The sequence below is a fragment of the Carex rostrata genome, chromosome 30 (assembly GCF_964058835.1).
Source record: "Carex rostrata chromosome 30, lpCarRost1.2, whole genome shotgun sequence".
Lineage (NCBI taxonomy): Eukaryota > Viridiplantae > Streptophyta > Magnoliopsida > Poales > Cyperaceae > Carex > Carex rostrata.
Window position 1 is genome coordinate 3,028,030 of NC_135947.1, and position 4,882 is coordinate 3,032,911.

The 4,882-nt window shown below is 35.9% G+C and overlaps 1 pseudogene across 1 annotated transcript; it reads left to right on the forward strand.

The window, feature by feature from the left end:
• Positions 1–342: 342 nt before the first annotated feature.
• LOC144547070 (glycerol-3-phosphate acyltransferase 1-like) lies at positions 343–4,240 on the forward strand (annotated as a pseudogene). The gene is made up of 2 exons (XR_013508987.1): positions 343–1,192; positions 3,238–4,240. The product of XR_013508987.1 is annotated as a glycerol-3-phosphate acyltransferase 1-like (transcript).
• Positions 4,241–4,882: the final 642 nt, after the last annotated feature.

A 4,882-nucleotide genomic window follows, 5' to 3' on the forward strand; every position in this document is an offset into this window, starting at 1 on the left:
TACGTATACACACGTCAATTAATACTTTTGTCCCAATAAGTAGTTCACTACTATAAATATACACATCTTTTCAAATTTACCAAAAGACGGCGTAAATATAATTCATTCTAGTGTTGAATATATAATTGGCGTAAATATGATTATCTTTTCTTTTCAAAACACACGTCAATTAATACTTTTGTCCCAACACTTATGTCTCAACTACAATGTGTTGAACTTAAGGGCTATAAATACTCACCTGCCTTCGATCTCTTCACCTCTCTCAGTCCTCTCTCTCTCTTTTAAACCTAACCTTGGCAGCGGCTGCCAAGTATCCTCTCTCTCTCTCTCTCACACACACACACAACTGCACCCTGCAACTTCTTTAAGGCCAACTTTTAAAGAATATAAGACGAAACCAAGATAGAGATCAAAGGAGGCTAGGAGCTGGTTGCTAGCTAGGTTAAGATAAGGATAAGGAGAGATGGTTCTCCCTCCAGTCCTATTCAAGATAGCAGCACGTTGGCATTTCACATGCTACCTAGCATTTCGAAAGATCAAAGCTTTTGGTTTTCACCATGAAAACACCAACTCTAGAGCACACTACACACACTCTCTACAAACTGATATATCCAAGTGCCCACTGGAAAGAAGTGAGAACCAAACCCTAGTTTGTGACTTCTATGGCACGCTTCTCAGATCGTCCTCTCTCTTCCCTTTCTTCATGCTTGTTGCCTTTGAAGGTGGTGGCATCTTTAGAGCGCTTCTGTTGCTACTTCTCTCTCCTGTTATCTTTTTGTTGGGTTCAAATGGAGAGGTTGCAGTAAGGCTAATGATCTTTGTCACCTTTTTTGGCCTAAGAAAAAAGGACATGAACTTAGTAGCAAGAGCTGTTTTACCTAAGTTTTACTTAGAGAATTTGCACTGCCAAGCATATGAGGTGATGGCATCATGTGGGAGAAAGGTGGTGGTGACAAGCATGCCCAAGGTAATGGTGGAGAAGTTCTTGAAAGAGTACCTTGGTGTGGAGACAGTTTATGGGGTTGAGTTGGAGATGGCAAACAATGGAGATTATTTCACTGGATTTGTTTCATGCAGTGGTTTTGTTGCTAAGCAAAGAGCACTCAAAGATTTATTTGGAGAGGTCAAGGCTGATATAGGTCTTCTAAGTGCCTGTAGTTCTCGTGATAATCTCTTTATTCCCTATTGCAAGGTATTATTTCATCTTTCCACATTTCTTTCTAGATTTTGTTTTTTGTTTTTATTAATTCTCATATAACAACAGAACAACTTGTGGAACCGTACATGAGTATAATTTTATTACGAAACTGACAGTAGATCGACACATGTTAGGTTTAAACAATAATTGGTATTAAGGTTTCAATCAGGTGATCAGAATCCTCAAGTTGTATTCCTATGTATATATTATATGTTTAAGGTATTTTTTGGTGCATAGTTGAGTCTACACGAGAATAGATTGAACGCCAATAAATGAGTTCTCAAATCGAATTAATTAGTATACTGAAATTGTTAAAATATATTTATCTTATTATTTTGCTTATTTTATTTATTAGAGGAATTCAAGGTATTCGTTCACTTAAGAAACAAATAATATTTCGTCTTATACCATTATAATTAATGTACACTTTTTATTAATATTCCCTTTTATTTTTTTTTATAAATGTTATTTATAAAATTTATTAGAGCCTAACATCGATCATATATATGTGCTCTAGAGACGAGAGGCAAATAAAATTTTATTATACGTCTCAAAAAATATTTTTGCTAGATGAAAAAGGGTTCTCAATATAGGAATCAGATCTCCTGCCCCCTGGGGTGCAGGAAATTCCTGCCTCCAGAGTCACTGCGGGGTGGGTCCGGTTACTATTAAGGGTTAAAGTTAACTGGTTTACTGTTATTAGGAGCCCACTCTACAGTAACTCTGGAGACAGGAATTTCCTGCCCCCAGGGGGCAAACGATTCGGTGCCCTCAATATATGCTGTGCATTGAAAAAAAAAACCATATTAAATAAAATAGTAACTTTTTGTATACATTTTAAAATGGGTGACAGGAACTGCACACAGCAATTAAAGAAGACATTTGATGCTTCATGTGCACCAATTTTGCTTCACATTCTAACTATATACATTTACTAGGTTTGAAAATTAAATATGGTACTGTTTGTCGTTATTCAGTAAAATTCCTCGCCTATTGCCGACATCATACCTAGTGATCAAATTTTATAATTTAAATAAAAAATGACTATTTTTCTAGATAGGAAGAAAATTATTATTTTTGAACGGTTCAGATACAGTGATTTTGTATCTATCTATAAAAAAATAGTAAAAAAATTTGCAAAAATTATAAAATTTCATCCCCAAACATATTTTAGTATAGAAATCATGTTGAATGGTTCACATCAATAGTTAGAACTTTGAAAACATAATTATACAATATGAAGTATGAAAGACCTGAGATATTGGAATCCCCTCTCTCTCCCTATATATATCACTAGCATTAATGCAGGTATATAGCAGGAGTCACCAAACATTTCATTTACTTCTATAAAATTTATAAATGGGGTACCGGGTTTTATATATGTTGAATATTATTCACACTTCATTTTTTAGTGGATTGCTTTACCATTTTTTTCTTTTTGGGTGTAAAATTCGTTGGGGATTTTATTTATTTAATAAAGAGTTATATAGTAATTAGAGTAACTGTTATATAAAATTAGACAACAAATGTCATAGAAAACATACATACTATTGATAAAATTTATAGGAGCCTACTGATTGTTTTCTATATGCACAAAGTTTGTCTTACTGACAAACTTCATCATAAAAGAAATTAAATCAAATCGAACTGAAAACTTCTAGATTGCTTTACCATTCCTAAACAAAAAGGAAGAAAAGAAGAAGAGACGACATTTCAACTGTTATACAGTTTTTTATATTAATCGTCAGAATTGAGGTGTAACCTTATAATCTTTCATACTCAGCCGTAAAAAGTGTCCTAATTAGTTAATTTTGTTTGGTGAAAATTAATGATACTTTATAGAGAAGTGGTATGGATGGAATTGTTTTCCTAAATATCACAGACAATCTTTAACAATCAACCATTAGTGCACATGCAATTTCTCTTAGCAGTACACCTCTCAATCATATTCTAACCATAATAGCAGTCCTAACCAAATTGCCCTTTTAATTTCAGAAAGCTAACCAAGTTTTCACTCGATTTGTATCGATTCATTTCAGGAAACATATGTGATCAGCAAAAGCACTAACAAGCTACCGCGCGCGCGCGCGAGAGAAATACCCGAAACCCCTAATTTTTCATGATGGTAGGCTCGCTTTTCTCCCGACCCCTCTCGCCTTCCTTTCTCTCTTCCTCTTCCTCCCGATGGGTATATTCCTCTCTATCATTCGTATAACAGTTGGCCTAGCCTTGCCTTACAAAGTGGCATTTCCAATTGTGGCCTTTACCGGCGTCCAATTCCGAGTTAAGGGTCTGACAGGCTCAACCTCTGAAAAACCTAAAAAATCCGTGTTGTATGTATGCACTCACCGAACCCTAATTGATCCGATCCTGCTTAGTACAGCAGTGCAAAGGCCGGTGCCAGCTGTGACTTACAGTCTGAGCTGGGTATCGGAATTAATCGCGCCAATCAAAACTGTACGACTTACAAGAGACAGGCAGCATGATGCCAATACAATGAGATCATTGTTAAGCGAAGGTGACTTGGCGGTTTGCCCAGAAGGCACGACATGCCGCGAACCGTATTTGTTACGTTTTAGTCCCTTATTTGCCGAAATGACTGATGAGATCATGCCGGTGGCAGTGGATGTGAAAGTCAGTGTTTTCTACGGCACAACTGCTAGCGGTCTCAAGGGGTTGGATCCACTTTTACTAAATATGAACCCAACACCGTATTACCGGGTAGAGTTCTTGGGCCGGTTAGAGAAAGAGTTGGCGTGCACCGGCGGCCGGTGGTCTGCTGTTGATGTGGCAAACATGGTACAGAGACAGTTGGGGAATGCGTTAGGGTTTGAATGTACCAGTTTAACCAGAAAAGACAAGTATATGATATTGGCTGAGAACGACGGTGTTGTCTCTGTCAATACTCAAAATGTAGAAATTAAACATGGGTGCAAGAAGTAGAAGTTAAGTGCTTCAATGCTGCTTATACTATGCTATTATTTTTGTTTTTTCTCTCTCCTCCTCATGAATAGACCTGTTAAAATCAGGTAGTTGGATGTACTTGATAAATTGTTTTGTGTGTTAATTCTGCCATTAAAGAAAAACAAATGTTTTAATGCAATTGAATGTGTTAGGCCGCATCCGTACGAAATGAAATGACCCATCAATACTCAATAGTTGTATCTGCCTAGACCCTAGAGATTGAGATAAGGGAAAGGGAATAGATTTGCTTACATGCGGGCCCCTCCAGATATGGAATGAAATCTGCTGCTATTGGCTTTTCGTAAACAGTAATTCTGCTGTTTTTGTTATTTTGAATTTAACTGTTCAATTTTTTTTAGAACGAATTTTAAAACAATTTTTTTCAAAACTTTTATGTGCATGCATTTCAAAATAATTCAATGACTGAATTTAGAAAAGTAGAAATAATAGGAACACAGAATAACAACAGATTTTGATCCCTCCAGACATTGAGCTCCCAAAGGCCGCAAGCCTCCAGCTCAAATGTCTTTTACATATTTTTGGTTTTTAGTTTTATTTTTTTATATAATTATCTCGGACTTCAGACCATCAATAGCTAACATAGTAATGGATATGTTTGAATTTAAGTCTAAAGTATGCCTAACTTCAAGTGATGTTATTTCAAATGTATTTTATATATTTTTGGATTTTGGTATATATTATGACTATTTCTTGTTTGAT